Consider the following 16,723-nt stretch of genomic DNA (forward strand, 5'->3'; position numbering starts at 1 on the left):
CAACAGCATGCATTATATTGGTTCATTTAAGAAATTAAAATGAAATATAGTCCTCTGTTGCCAAAATCATAGTGTATTATACTCTATTACTCAAATTTAAACAAGATTTAATGGTTTCATATTTTAATTAAGTGGTATAAACATGTAGAACTGTATTAAGAATCTTACACATAGAAAGGGGAAATAAAATTTATGTTTCCTGGATTATTGTTCTGAAATTGGAATAATAAGCATGATTTAGGTTTTAAAACAAAATATCCCTTTCTTTTTTAATGCTGACAATCATCTTCTGTTTTTATCATTCCCAGTACAGATACTACAGATATTCAGTCCTTGTATTTTCATGGTGAAGATGGTTAATCATTTATTTTTTGGATCATTCTGAGACGAAATGATAATTTTTTGCAATCTGAATACAACCAAGTGACAGATAAAGTCATGGATCACCCAGGCTTTTACCATTCAGTGAGCCTGATTTTTGTTCTCAAAAGAAAACATAAAATCATCTAATTCTAATGCAGTGTCCATACTTCATCTCTAACCTCTTCACTTACAAAGGTCTAGGCAGTGAGCTCCTATAAACACTGCTTTAAAACTTATAAATAAACATTTGAGAGCTCAAACAGCCACTAAACTATGCTTGCCACTACTGTTTGGGTTATAATAATCCCTTACTAAAAACAAGTCTTTTGTAATCTTTTAGGTTAAAAAATACAAAGATAAACATTCATTCAATAGAAAAAGCTGTGTGCAGCCTTTTCATCAAACACTCCAAATAGAAACTGTTCAAAAACTTTATTCACATATAGCACGTTTTTTTTCTGCCTACACTGCCGTGCTAGCCTAAATAATGCATCCCTAAATAAAAATAGGGGAAATGCATTATAATGACATTTCAAGTCACACATTCAGAAATATTTTGTCAATGTTAGAGCTGTATTGTATGAAATCAATCTATATTAGAAATACTTAAACTGTTCAATTGTACTGTGTGATTTTTAAAAATATATTAACTTCAGCTTAGAGTTGAGTGTTTTACTCAGAATAAAAATTAGACTACTTGTGAAGTTCAGAATTGTCTACCTTGTTTGAAAAAAAAAAAAAGCCAGAAGAGGGAACAAAATAATTCCACATTATAGTTCTATGGGAAGGGCATGAAGTGCCTGTATGACCTTTTTAAACATCAATATTTCATGTTGAGTCTTCCAACATCACTTTAAATAATATGGGAGTTTTAAAAATGTCATACTATTAGCCCTTCTGAAGAGTTAATATGAAATTATAAATATTTATGATTGAAAATCTGTTGGGAAATGCACATCATGAAAAAGTATGCAAAAGTTGCCACATTTTGGTGAAAAAAATCTCAAAGAGTTATTTAATGTTCAATTGATGGAGGACATTACTAATTAAATATTCTGAAAATAGACATTATACTTAATTATTAATGTATCATCATGAAGAGGTAAAGAAAATCTCTATAGCCTGACTTAAAGTTAATAGCATAATCATATAAAATTATTTGATTAAAATATAACTATAGAGATCTCAACATTTATATCATATTAACAAAAATCTATTTCTTTTACATCGCATTTTAGTCTAATTAAAAGACCCAAGGCCTAAAGGTCATAAACATCTTATATTTAGGCTATGGACACACACAATGGTGACATTAAGTCAAGGAATATTTGCCCCTGAAATTGATTTGTATAGGATGAGTTGTTTTCTATTATATATTATTTAATGAACAAAAGCTTAAGATAATTTCAAAGTTCAAAAATAATGCATATATAACAAGATAACTGTTCTAACTATAATACATTTTAGAACTACCTTCACAACATTATTAAAAATGTTTTCTTCCAAATTTGACTTGAAAACACAGTATTGCTCAAGTTACTTTTATTGATGGTGACACTTATTTTATCTGATTATACCTGAAACTAAAAATAGCCCAGGTAGACCACAAAACAGATAACAATTTCAAGACTTTAAAAACGTTTATATATATTTTAATACCAAAATTTGCTAGCTTTAAATTTCAAAAAAAAAGAGTTGAAATCATTGTCATTTTGTTCTAGTATTTTACTTTTTATTTCATAAATATCAGCTTTTTAAAACTGTAAGGCTTTGCTTAAGAAACAGAGACATTAGGATTTATCAAGCTTCAGTGTAAATCACATCCTTTAGTAAAAACTGATATAGGAAAAACATAAACATATTTTTGTCTATTAAAATATTTTAAGGAAAATATCTCATATTGGATGAATCATTTGCTAATTTGGGGGTATACAAAGAGTAACGTAAAACATTCTAGCTTAGTCATTCTCTTTTTATAGGTTTCCATAGCTACCTTTGCCAATTTTTTCTTCATATTACCTTTTATATTAGCCAGGCTACCACTGTGACTCTTCAGTCAGATGAAAAGTGTCATGATTGCATTCTCTGAAGTATTATATAATGTGATAGCTAAGGTACCTGGGTTCAAGTCTTGACTCTGCCATTTAATACCTATGTGAACTTGAGTAAGTTCTTTGTCTTCAGTTGAGGGTCTCAATTTTCCATTGTTGAAATGGGGAAAATAATTGTAACTATCTTGCAGCATTTAGATAATTTAACACGCATAATCTAAAGTCCTTTCATTAATAGCTAGTACAAAGGATGCACAAAGTGATAGATAGATAGATAGATAGATAGATAGATAGATAGATAGATAGATAGAAAGAATTGGTCCTGGAGAGGCATGGCAAAGTTGAATGACAAGAAAATAAGAGAAGAGAGAAAGAAATCGAAAGAAAGGAAGGGAAAGGGGAGCAAAAGTCTGTGGTTTCTATTTTCCAAAATCATAAAATCTTAATAGAATTTCAATAACTGCAACATAGAAAGTATATTTTAAAAAATACCTTTGAGAAAAAGGAATTCTTCCTATGTCCCCATAAGCACCTCTTCTCCTGGCAAACAAACTTTTCTTGGACTGAGCAACAGATATTTCAGTGGGTCCAAGAGAGGAATAACTGGCCTCCTGACCCCCACACCAAATCCCAAACATTTGGATATTCAAGATCATAGGAGATCAGTTTGTCCCTTCGTATTTGAGCTCACTGAGTGTGGCTGCCTATGTAGACAAGGACATAGTCATCTCATGGAAAAGACTCTCATGTTCCAGGGAAACAGCTCCCAGTCCACAGTGGTGGAATGGAGGGAGCAGAGAGACCAGCTAGCACTAAAAAGTGTCAAAACAATAGGAAAGAGAGAAGTCTCAGGAAATATATGCCTGTCAAAGGATTCAGATCTCATGCTCCAGGTCTTGGTACAACAGCATCTCCTAGAATTTAAATTAAGTGGGAATTCCACATTGATAAAGTTTTCTGAGGTTATGGTAGAATAGGGAGTTGAAAGGAAAAATAATATTGAATTATGAAATAGTAGAGACAGTTACATATTTTTCAAACCCAATTTTGTATACTGGGGTTCATGCCCACTAAAAATTGTAGTGATTCAGTTCCTCATGACGTATTCTGGGTGCATGAGGCAAATATTTAATTTGGGGGTTAACTAAGAATACATTATGTAGAAAAAAAACACTATTTTAGCAGAAGCCATTGACTTCTTAGGTGCTTTGTTTTTGTCACTACCTAACATAATAGGTAAATATGAAGATAAGCATCTTTTTTAAAATCTGAAAGCAGGATACAGTGTTAATCATCTTTACATTCTTACAGACTTTGACTCTCTGTAGATCTGGAACACTTAATTACGAAAAAGGAACCCAGCTTTCCATCCAGACTCTGAGCAAATTATAAAGCAGTTAACAACTGTATAAACCTGCCAGTTGCCTTGAATCAGAGATATTCTAACTTAAGCTCAAGACTGTTTTTTTTTTGAAGGGAAATAATCTAAGTATTATAGAGTAACCTAATTCAGAGAGAACATTGCGAGGAAGGAGAAACACACACACACGCACACACACAAATAAATAAATAATAATTAAAAAAAAAAAAAACAGAAAAAAACTCCAATTTTAAAATGCTCAGGTAGGAAATATCTGCTTAGTTTGAATTCCCTTAAAAGCAGGTCCTGGCACAGCAGTTCATTTGGGCTGTGATCACAGGAAACATTGAAGAAGCAGAAAAGGGCAAACCAAGGATAGAAGAAACGCCAGTAAAGGGGCACTAATGAGCAGGTTATCACTGTGGGAAACTTGGCTCCCTGCTGCTAGGAACCCTCTGAGAGACCAAGTTGAGGGCACCTCAAAGCTCTCTATCTAAAGAGCAAGGAGCCTGACTCAGGTGTTTATCCGTCAACTCCTGCTCCTCATTAATTGGGCCTTAACTTTCCCATCTCATGCTCTGGCTGAACACATTCCTGCATTCAATGAAAGTTGCCAGATCGAATAATAAATATGCAATCTGTCCAAAGAAACTGCAGTAACCTCCAGGTCAGGACAGGAGGAAAGGCAAGACACACAAAGTGTCTGCTATGACTTTGTTTCCATGTAAATCCAGTGATCAACGAGTGGCTACATGGAGACAATGTGTAAAGGGTAAAGAAAGAACAAGGAAGGGGTAGGTGGTAAGTGAAGGCACCCTTATCAATCAGGATATAGGTGAAAAATGAAATAATGAGAGCACAGTATGAATTTAAGAGAGACGAGGTAAAAATACACAATTAACTTTTTGCTTCTGTTCCATGAGTCTACATTATTTAAATCATAGAACATATACAGATGCTAAACAAATTAAATCCAGCTTGTATGTAGAGAAACATGCTTAAACTGTGCTTACAGATTCAAGGAACAGAAAAATATTTCTCTTGGAAGAACTAGTCATTTCACTGCGATGAAGGTATCACTGTATTTTCATATATTTCATTGAAATTCATTTTCAACATGTATTTCATTGAATAGAAGTAGCAATGAATATTGCACAAAATAAAGATGGATAATATATTAGAAGTTGGTATGAAAACTCAAAATAATCTACCCATTTATGTGGAGTTATTATTCAAATACTATCATTCACATATTGATTGATTCTCATTAAGCCCAAGATTGGTATCATGCTGGGAAATTCTATTTAAAATGATGCTCTAGGAAATAACAATATTTGAAATTGTATTCATAAACAGTTTTTAATGTAGGAGAAAACTTTTGCTACAAATATTGAAGCCAACATGCATTTCTCATTACTTTAATATTCACAGGACAGACATTTATGGAAATGATTGCGAAGGCAGAGTAACTGTTTCTTCTTTGAAAATTGTATAACTTTTAGGAAGAGATGTGATTCATATGACCATGGGTCCTAAATGAGAGATCCCCTAGATGGGTTTTGTTTGCCTGGCACAGTATCTATTGTTGTTGTTATCATGAGTGAATGAATGCCTTTAGGCATTGCTTGTTCTCCCGAGTACAATACGTTCTCTATCCATTCATTCAGAAGTATTTCTACAGCATCTACTATGTGTCCCGCCCTGTGATAGTAAGCTGTGAGGAAGTATTTCTACAGCATCTACTATGTGTCCCACCCTGTGATAGTAAGCTGTGAGGTATCAGCGAACAAGAGTCAACGAATCCCTGCAGGCAGAAGCTTACAACTTAAAAAGAAGAGAAACAGCACACTCCGCATGACTCTCCTTGTCTTAACTAACTTTGTATGTGTACTTCACCTGCCTGTTCTCTAAAGTCATATGCATTTATCATGCTTGACTGGGACATTTATGTCATCAGAGCACAGCAAGCAAAGAAAACTGCCAAAAGGTACATTCTTCAGTAAACTAAGACTTTACGAAATACAGTAAGTGACACTTACACTGGAATCTAATCACTGAACAATACAAGTGCAAAAGCTAGAGAAATAGAACTTGTGTTCTAAGGTGAGCAAAAGTCAATGAAGCAAAAAAGATGATCCCCGTGTATAAGCTATACCAATAGTTGGGGTACTAATACCCAGCAGCTTGAAAGGTCTTTATAAACATTGACAAGGTATGGTGAAGAAAAAAATTAGCACTGCACATATCTCGTTCCCTTGATCAACAGTCCTTTACTGTTCTTTCCAACAGGTGAGGCCCTGGCCAACTTGGTCTCATTCAAGTTGACAGGAAGCTGAGCATTCACTTGCTGCAGAATCCCAGAGGGTCATCTCTCATAGAGAAAAAAATCCAAGCTAAGCATTTCCAACTGAAGTATTTGTTGTCCATAAAATTTTCTTATTATTAATGGAAAACACCAGAATTTTAAGGACAGTACTAGATTGTAAAGACACTTTCATCGCAAGATCAGCAAAGAATGAACTTTCTATTTCTTCTGCCTGGAATTCTCTTCCAGTGCTTTTCCACTCATTAAACCAGTCATCAGGAAATTTATCATGTTCAAATAACAACAACAGTTCTTCCCTAAAATTTCCAGCTTTTGTCCAGACCAACTGAGTTGCTTCTTTCTTTGTGTGAGAATAGTTGTTTATGATACCCCCTCATTAGAACATTTGCCCCTATGCTTTCACTGTGAGATATTTAGGAATAGGACACCAGATTAAAAAGGGTAGTGATTTTCATCTTTGTACCACCAGCACCCAGAAGAATATCTGACAAAGAATAGGTGCTCAATAAAGTTTTACTGAATAAAAGAAAGTCGAATTTAAAAATTAGCAAACCGAAACTCCACCTAAGCTCTGAATATTCATCAGACTTAATTTAAAATGATGAAAAGGTCAGGCATGATGACTCACGCTTGTAATCCCACACTTTGGGAGGCCGAGGCGGGAATAACACTTGAGGTCAGGAGTTCAAGACCATCCTAGCCAACATGGCAAAAATATGCCTCTACTAAAAATACGAAGATTAGCCAGGCGTGGTGGCACAGACCTGTAGTCCCAGCTACTTGGGAGCCTGAGGCACAAGAATTGTTAGGACCCGGGAGATGGAGGCTGCGATGAACTGAGATTGGGCCACTGCACTCAAGCCTAGGGAGACAGCGAGACTTTGTTTTAAAAACTAAATAAAATAAAATAATCAAAAAAACCTACCAACTGTGAAATAATGTGACAGATGATAAGAATTTCATGAGCCATTTATTGACAAATTCTAGTTACGACAACTTGCAAATTCTTTCATTGTTCTACCCATTTAAACTTACCTATGTTTTATATTACTAACAAGGAGATGCCAAAGCATTTATCTATCAAAATGTAATGCACCACTCACAAAAAAGTAAATACAGCATATTGTTTGCACTCCTTTGTACTTATTTGTTCAGTTACACCATCAAACATTATTTTTAATAAACCATGCAACTCAGCCAAATGCTGACTCTGAAACCAAAATAAAGACTACATGGCCTTTTTCACAAGAGGGCTAGTATGTACATGCTCTAATAGGGATTTAGCAAATTAGTCAAGATTTAAAGCTCTGTTCTGAGTGTGAAATAGCAACAGCAGAAGAGATAAAGACATCACCTCTAAGACCATCTGGTGTTGATCTCATAGCTACAGTTTTAACTTTTTCATTTTGTACCATATGGAAAGGTACTCTCCTATTGGGAAAAAGATTTTGTCTGAAAAAGATCATTCTGCGGACACTTTATCACAGTGTAATATTTTGAGCACCTTTATGACTCTGTAATTTCATTTAATAGAAATTTTGACTAACATTTACTTATAGCCAATCTTAAAGAATAACGTTGAACAAATTTAACTCTGCTGGGCCTCTGTTTGCTCTTCTAAAAAATAAGAAAATTCTGTTAAATAATTTCTAAAGGATTGCTTAGAGCAAGTTTTTATCATGATTAGGAAAACACCTGGGTATATAGCCTCTATATCTATCATATATCTATGTTTGGCTACTCAAATGTCTATATTGGTTCCATGGTACCGCAAAGATTAAAAATCACATCAGGAGCTTAATTAGCTAGGCCAATGATTACTACCAAATAAACTCATTGTAAATTTAGAGATGTACATATGTTCTATTTTAAGAAAATATGTTAATTCAACATATATTTATTAAGTACCAATTGCATACCAGGCATTGAGGATGTTAGAAAAAAAAAAAAAAACAGGCCAAAATCCTGCCCTTGTGGAGTCTGTAATTAGATGGAGACAATTACAGCCCTTAAAATGTCCTAGACATTCTTCAAAAGCTTTGCATATATTAACTCACTTAATTATAGGAGGTAGGTACTATTATTACTTTATTTTACTTTTTACCAAACTTGAGAAACCATTTAGAAACACTTTTGATAACCCCTAAGTCACACAGCTAGTGAAAGGTGAAGCCAGGATTCTATTCTAGGGAGCCTGGCTTAAGATGAATGTAAAGGGCTGTAGACTCTAATGCAAAATAAACAAAGTTCATAATTTCCAAGTTTGATTGAATATTTGATGATATTTTGGCCAGGAGAAGAATTAGTGCTGCCTCTCTAACAGAAAGAAGGAATAGCATTGATGCCCTCTAGTATATTGTGAAAAAATTGGATAGAGTAAAAACAAACTTGATTTGCTAGTCAGAATTCCAGAAATATTCACCATCCAAAATAGAAGTTGAAAAGGATTTGTGAACCATATAAGTCATAATTACAAAGCCTAAATTCTTAAATGTCTGTGGAAAAGGTTCTTAAGCCATTGCTCTGGATGTGTTCACGTCTCATACGTAAAAAACTTTTTAATTGGCCCAGTGATTTAAATTCTCAGAATCTAAGAGGTAATGAGGAAAAATTTAAAATGGAAAGACTTCTTGAGGCAGGAAAATGGAGAGCAACAGTTGCAGTTGGTAATCCACCAGCAAGAAAAGGGTAAAAGAAACAACTGTCTAATATAGAATAGTAAATGGGGTCACAAAGAACAATATTAACCTAGCTTCCATATGTTTCAACTATCATCCCAAAATGCCAGATTAAAAAAGATAAGAGGTAATACACTTGAGCAGCTAGATGTTGGTAATAATATGAAGATTTTGAGATACAAAAATTTCATAGTTTTCCATAGAAGAGCCTGACAAGGATGTAGATTGTCTGACTGCAGAGCTCATGCTCTTACTCACTGCTCAGGTTAACTCTGTATCATGGATGTATAATATGAACAATGAATGGGCTAAGTTGAAAGGACAGAGATGAGGAACCTGGAACGCAGAACAATGGCAAAGTTTATTCAACACTAAAAAAGGTGGGGGAAGGAAAGAAAAAGACAGAAATGGGGAGAGAAGAGAAAGAGTGAGGAGAAAAAGAGAGACAGAATGAGAAAATTTTTTGCTTATGCTTTTTAAAAAATATTTTATTTTATTTTAAGTTCTGGGATACATGTGCAGGACATGCAGTTTTGTTACATAAGTAAACATGTGCCATGGTAGTTTTCTGCACCTATAAACCCATCACCCAGGTATTAAGCCTGGCATTCATTAGCTATTTATCATGATGCTCTCCCTCCCCTATGCCTCAAGACAGGTTCTAGTGTGTATTTTTCTCCTCCCTGTGTCCATGGGTCCTTATTGTTCAGCTCTCACTTATAAGCAAGAGCATGCAATGTTTGATTTTCTGTTCCTCATTAGTTTGCTGAAGATAGTGGCTTTAAACTCCATCCATGTCCCTGCAAAGAACATCTTGTTCCTTTTTATGGCTGCATAGTATTCTGTGGTATATATGTACCACATTTGCTTTATCCTGTCTATCACTGATGGGCATTTGGGTTGATTCCATGTCTTTGCTATTGTAAACAGTGCTGCGATGAACATATGTGTGCATATATCTTTATAATAGAATGATTTATATTACTTTGGGTGTATACCCAGTAATGGGATTGTTGGGTCAAGTGATATTTCTGTTTCTACGTCTTTGAGGAATGCCAACACTGTCTTGCCACAATGGTTGAACTAATTTACATTCCCACCAACAGTGTAAAAACGTTCCTATTTCTCCACAGCCTCACCAGCATCAGTTGTTTCTTGACTTTTTAATAATCATCATTCTGACTGGCATGAGGTGGTATCTCATTGTGGTTTTGATGTGCATTTCTCTAGTAATCAGTGATGTTGAGCTTTTTTTCATGTTTGTTGGCTGCATAAGTATCTTTTGAGAAGTGTCTGTTCATGTCCTTTGCTAACTTTTAATGGGGATATTTTTCTCTTGTAAATTTGCTTAAATTCCTTGTAGATTCTGGATATCCACTGACCCCACAGAAATATAAACAACCATCAGAGAATACTATAAATACCTCCATTAAAATAAACTAGAAAATCTAGAAGAAATTAATAAATTCCTAGACACATACACCCTTCCAAGTTGAATCCCTGAATAGACCAATAACAAGTTCTGAAATTGAGGCAGTAATAAATAGCCTACCAACAACAACAATAAAAAAAGCCAACGACCAGACGGATTTACTGAAACTATTTCAAACAATTGAAAAGGAGGGACTCCTCCCTAACTCAGTTTATCAGGCCAGCATGATCCTAGTACCAAACCCTGGCAGAGATACAACAAAAAAAGGAAACTGCAGGTCAATATCTCTGATGAACATCCATGCGACTATCCTCAATAAAATACTGGCAAACTGAATTCAGCAGTACATCAAAAAACTTATCCACCATGATCAAGTCGGCTTCAACTTGCAAGGTTGGTTCAACATACATAAATCAATAAATGCAATTCATCACATAAACAGAACTAAAGACAAAAACCACTTGATTATCTCAATAGACACCAAAAAGGCCGTTGATAAAATTCAACATCCCTTCATGTTAAAAACTCTCAATAAACTATGTATTGATGGAACATACCTCAAAATAATAAGAGCCATTTATGAAAAACTCACAGCCAATATCATACCGAATGGGCAAAAGCTGGAAGCATTCCCCTTGAAAATCAGCACAAGACAAGAATGCCATCTCTCACCAATCCTAATCAAAATAGTACTGGAACTTCTGGCCAGGGCAATCAGGCAAGAGAAAGAAATAAAGGGTATTCAAATAGAAAGAGAGGAAGTCAAATTGTATCTCTTTGGAGATGACATGATCCTATATCTAGAAAACCCCATCGTCTCACCCCTAAAGCTTCTTAAGCTGATAAGCAGCTTCAGCAAAGTGTGAGGATACAAAATCAATATGCAAAAATCACAAGCATTCCTATACAGACACAGTAGACAAGCGGAGAGCCAAATCATGAGTAAACTCCCATTCACAATTGCTCCAAAGAGAATAAAATACCAAAGAATAAAATACCAAAGGAATACAGCTAACAAGGGAAGTTAACAACCTCTCTGAGGAGAACTACAAACCACTGTTCAAGGAAATCAGAGAGGATGCTAACAAATGGAAGAACATTCTATGTTCATGGACATGAAGAATCAGTATTGCGAAAATGGTCATCCTGCCCAATATGATTTATATACTCAATGCTATTCTCATTAAACTACCATTGACATTCTTCACAGAATTAGTTAAAAAACTACTAAATTCATATGGAACCCAAAAAGAGCCCATATAGCCAAGACAATCCTAAGGGAAAAAGAACAAAGCTGGAGGCATCACACTACCAACTTCTAACTATACTACAAGGTTACAGTAATCAAAACAGCAGGGTACTGGTACAAAACAGACACACAGACCAATGGAACAGAATAGAGTTCTCAGAAATAAAACTGCACATCTACAACCATCTGATCTTCGACAAACCTGAGAAAAACAAGCAATGGGGAAAGGATTCACTATTTAATATATAGTGCTAGGAGAATGGGCTAGCCATATGCAGAAAATTGAAACTAGACCCCTTCCTTACAGCTTATACAAAAATTAACTCAAGATGGACTAAAGACTTATATCTAAAACCCCGAACTATAAAAACCCTAGAAGAAAATCTAGGCAATACCATTCAGAACACAGGCATGGGCAAAGATTTCATGACAAAAACATCAAAAGTAATTGCAACAAAAGTGACAATTGACAAATGGGACCTAATTAATCTAAACAGCTTCTGCACAGCAAAAAAAAAAAAAAAAAAAAAAAAAAAAAGAAAGAAAGAAATACCTATCCTCTGAGACAGCCTACAAAATGGAAGAAAATTTTTGCTTATGCTTTTAGGGTGTGCTATAAAATATAAGAAGTGGACAAAAGGACAAAAGTGATCAACATTTTGCTGAATACACTCTAGACTAAAGGGCAGATAAAATAAATAAAAAGCATTCAAATTACATATAAATTCATACTTAACACATGCAAGCATTACAATTGTCAGTTACTTTTAATTTCAGAAGTAATTTTATAAAATGTAATAAGAATATCATATCTTGATTGCTTGAGTTGGGTCACAACTCAGACAAGTACAGTGTCACGTATCCCTTAAATCTCACCAAATATTCATTACTAGTTCGTGTCTGGGATTGCTGCTCTACCTTCTAATGGATATGTGTGCATTGAAGATGTCCAGACGAGGAGTCTAATTCTAGAAGGCAGAGATGCCTCAATAAATTGAGGCCTTCCCTAAGAAACACAAGAAATATATAGATTTTGTCTTATATGTTTGTGTGAGATATTTGCTTTTCAGGCACAGATACATCAAGTTTTTTTTATTTTTATGTTTATATTGATATGCCTTCCACATGACTAATTAAATAAAAAAGGAGGGGAAAAGAGAAAGAAAAAGATTCAGAGCGTCATTTGTAAAATGTATCATTCAACATAAGAAAATCAATTAATGTGATACACTACATTAATAGAATAAAGGATAAAAACCACATGATTATCTTAAGAGATGCAGAAAAAGCATTTGTAACAGTTCAGCACCCTTTCATTATAACATTCAAATCAAACTAAGAATGGTAGGAAATTACCTTAAATTAATAAAATTCTATATGTAATTCTCACAGATAATATCATGTTCAGTGTGAAAATCAAAAAGGTTTTCCTATAAGGTCTTAGGATGCCTGCTTTCACCACTTCTTTTCAACACAGTACTGTTTGTACCAGTCAGAGTAATTCAGCAAGAAAAAAGAATAGGAGGCATTAAAACTGGAAAGGAAGGAGTGAAACTGTCCTGGTTGGCAGAACATAAGATCTTATTTATAGCAAGCCCTAAAATCTCTATGAAAAAATACGTCAGGAAAATTGCAGGATACAAAATAAATGTACAAAAACCAGTCCTGTTTGTACTATTAGCAACAAACTGTCTAAAAAGAAAATTTGAAAAACAGTCACATTTACAATAACACCAAAAAAATAAAATACCTGGGAATAAGCTTAACTATGGAAGCAAAAGATTTGTATACTAAAAACTACAAAACATTGATGAAGGAGGTGAAACAAGACACAAACAAATGAAAAGACATACCATTTTATAGATTGGAAGACTTAATATTGTTAAAATGTCCATACTGCCCAAAGTGATCTACAGATTCAATGCAATCTCATTTATTATTCCAATGGTATTTTTTACAGAAATGGAAAAATATTCTAAAATTCATATGGAACCACAGAAACCACAAATAGCCAAATCAATCTTGAGAAAGGAGAACAAAGCAGGAGGTAGCACACTAGTTAATTTCAAATTGTATTACAAAGCTATAGTAATCAAAACAGTAGAGCACTGGCATAAAGACAGACAAATAGACAAATGGAGCAGAATAGGGAGCCCAGAAACCAATCCACAAATATACATTTGACAAGTGGGTCAAGAAAACACAACAGGGAAAAGACAGTCTCCTAGACAAAGTCAAGAGGTATTGGAAATACTGGATTTTCATATGCAAAAAACAAAAAAAATATTAAATCAGATCCCTAACTTACACCATACACCAACAGCAACTCAAAATGGACTAAAGATTTAAATATAAGGCCTGAAATTATAAAACTATTATAAGAAAACACAGGGGAAAAGATTCATTCAATTGATCTTGGGAATTATTTCATAGATATAACACAATAAGTATAGACAATAACAACAAAAATAAACAAGTGGGATCACATCAAAAAAAAAAAAAAAAAAAAAAGCTTCTGCACAGAAAAAAAAAAGAGAGTGAAAAGACAGCCTATTAAGTGGGAGAAAAAAAAATTGCAAACCATATATCCAATTGAGATTAATCTAAAAATATTTAAAGAAATCCCAAAACTCAATAGCAAAAAACAAACAAACAAAAAACAAATAACCTGATTCAAAAATGGGATAAGGATTTGAACAGACATCCTCCAAAGAAGACACATAAATGGATAAATATATGAACAAATGCTCAGTGTTACAAATCATTAAGGAAATGCAAATCAAAATCATAATAAGATACCAACCCACACCTGTCAGGATAACCACTACTTTTAAAGAAAGACAGTAAGTGTCAGCAAGGATGTGAAGAAATTGAAAGCGTTGTGCAATGCAAAATGGTGCAGCTGCAATGGAAAACAATATAGAGGTTCCTCAAAATATTAAAACTGTGTCTACCATATGACCCAGTAATCCTACTTCCAGGACTGCTTATTTTTCCAAAAGAAATGAAATCAGGATCTCAAAGATATATTAGGATTCCTATATTCACTGCAGCTCTGTTCACTATAGTCAAGAGGCACACACAACCTAAATGTGCATCAACTAATGAATGAATATAGAAAATGTGGTATGTACATATAATGGAATATTATTTGGCCTTAAAAAATAAGCAAAGTCTGCAGCATGTGACAAAATAGATGAGACTTCAGAACATTATTCTAAGTGAAAGGAGCCAGAAAGAAAAATACTGCATGATTGCATTTATATAAGGTACCTAAAGTGGTCAAATTCATAGAATCATAGAATCAAAGGATGGAAATGTGGCTATCAGGGGTTGGGTGAGGAGAGAAATGGGGAGTTACTAATCAACAGGTATAAAGTTTAAGTCAAGCAAGAAGCATAAGCTCTAGAGATCTGTGGTACAACATTGTAATTATAGTCAACAATAATGTACTGTGCACTTAAAACTTTAGAAGCATATATTTCATGTTGAGTTCTTACTGCAATAAAATAAATTTTAAAAACCATATTTTAAAACACAAATGTGCCAAGGAGATGGATTTAGTTCCAAGTTTTGCGTGCAGTTAGAAGTCAATTTAATGAACTGAATTACAAAGCCATAAAAAAGTGTCTTACCTGAATAAAATGACAATTTTAAACTACAGAACTTGTAGTAGGTGTCACTACTTATTGACTTACCATAAATAATTAATGCTGCTTAGTACTGTTATTACAGATCTAATTTCAACAAGAGCCAATTCAAGCCTAACTATTCAACTAGCTACATTTCTTATCAGGGATTTCAGACAGTCAGAGCAGATTGTTGCCATGTTCTAGGACAATGCTGCTACGTGATAAAGGAGGTATTTATTTTTTGAATAAGATAATACTGTACTGAAATATATATAGAAGAACTAAATAGATTACTACACAAAATGCAATATTGTTTTTTATTTTTGGAATATTGTTTAAGGAAATATTAAAAAGCAATAAAATCTTTTTAATACTATTTTTAAATGAAAGATAAAACATTGGCTCACCTCTGAATTCATTTCCTCTGTGTCAATATTTTACTTCTTGAAGCTACTGAAAATACAGCTTTCAAATTCTAGTTCTGGTATTTTCAATATAGATTTTGGTACCATCACATTTCTCTTTTTTATATGATTAATGAGCTACTAAAATATCCTTGTAGAGCAAAAACAAAAATACCATTTGTTTTCAATATAGAATTATTTTAATTTATGTTTTTTAAGTTCTTAATATCTGTTTGTGTTTATTTGCCTATTTAACTCTCCAATGACTTGAAAATTAGACCCATATGATACATGCTTTTTTTGAAAAAACAAAAAAACAAACAAACAAAAAAGATCTATCACACTGTTGTTCAGTCTGGAGTGCAGTGGTGTGATCAGAGCTCACTGCAGCCTCGACCTGGCAGGCTCAAGTGATTCTCTTGCCTCAGACTCCCAAGTAGCTGGGATAACAGGCATGCACCACCATGCCTGGATAATTTTTTAAAATATTTTTCACAGAAATAAGGTCTCACTATATTGCCAGACTGGTCTCAAACTCCTGGCTTTAAGCAATCCTCCTGCTTCTGCCTCCCAAAGCGGAGATTGGGATTACAGGTGTGAGTCACCATGTCCAGCCTACATATTATCTTTTTTTTGTTTGTTTGTTTTTTGAGATGGAGTCTTGCTCTGTCGCCCAGGCTGGAGTGCAGTGGTGCAATTTCGGCTCACTGAAAGCTTCGCCTCCTGGGTTCACGCCATTCTTCTGCCTCAGCCTCTCCAATAGCTGGGCCTACAGGCACCCATCACCACTCCTGGCTAGTTTTTTGTATTTTTAGTAGAGACGGGGTTTCACCGTGTTAGTCGGGATAGTCTTGATTGCCTGGTCTCGTGATCTGCCCACCTGGGCCTCCCAAAGTGCTAGGATTACAGGCGTGAGTCACAGGGTCCAGCCCTACATATTCTTTAACTGTGGATCTGTATGCATACAATAATGCTTTCTTAAACGTGTATTCATATCTAACATTTTGCTTAAACACACAATGTTTAGTGTGCAGACCATGCATATTCACTGAATATTTGAGTTCCTTAAAATGTAGTATCTTTGTACAGTTCACAGTATCATAATTTTATACGGCTATCACATCAGATTGCTTTTTACTGATGATTCCAAAATGAACAAACAAAGCCACAAACAGTACAGCTTTCTTCACATTGAACTAATTTAAATTTGAAAGACAATATGCAGTAG

The 16,723-nt window shown here is 34.3% G+C and overlaps 1 protein-coding gene across 1 annotated transcript in view; it reads right to left on the reverse strand.

Annotated features, from left to right (window-relative positions):
- Positions 1-16,723, reverse strand: part of MDGA2 (MAM domain containing glycosylphosphatidylinositol anchor 2) — an 852,475-nt gene that overhangs the window by 273,295 nt on the left and 562,457 nt on the right. The gene's annotated exons all lie outside the window — the stretch shown is intronic.

This window comes from Chlorocebus sabaeus, chromosome 24 (genome assembly GCF_047675955.1).
Source record: "Chlorocebus sabaeus isolate Y175 chromosome 24, mChlSab1.0.hap1, whole genome shotgun sequence".
In the NCBI taxonomy this organism is placed as follows: domain Eukaryota; kingdom Metazoa; phylum Chordata; class Mammalia; order Primates; family Cercopithecidae; genus Chlorocebus; species Chlorocebus sabaeus.